The following is a 233-nucleotide window of genomic DNA, read 5'->3' as shown; positions in this document are numbered from 1 at the left end:
GTGAGCTGTAATGCCACGGCACTCTGCCCAGGGGGACAGCTTGAGGCTCTGTCTCAAAAAAAAAAAAAAAAAATTAAACATGTCTATTGCGTTGTAAAGCATAAAGTCATTAGTACTAAGGGAAAAAAAGCTGTGCCAAGAGGAGAATTCAAGGACCTCACAGGTAACCTTGGCTCCTTTGCAGTAACCCTTGCTCATCCTCATCCTGCCAGGCTCTAACTTGGCTGTCCTTG

Source organism: Otolemur garnettii, unplaced genomic scaffold (assembly GCF_000181295.1).
Source record: "Otolemur garnettii isolate 467f Iridium unplaced genomic scaffold, OtoGar3 scaffold00210, whole genome shotgun sequence".
In the NCBI taxonomy this organism is placed as follows: Eukaryota; Metazoa; Chordata; class Mammalia; order Primates; family Galagidae; genus Otolemur; species Otolemur garnettii.
Note: the sequence above shows the minus strand (reverse complement) of the source record.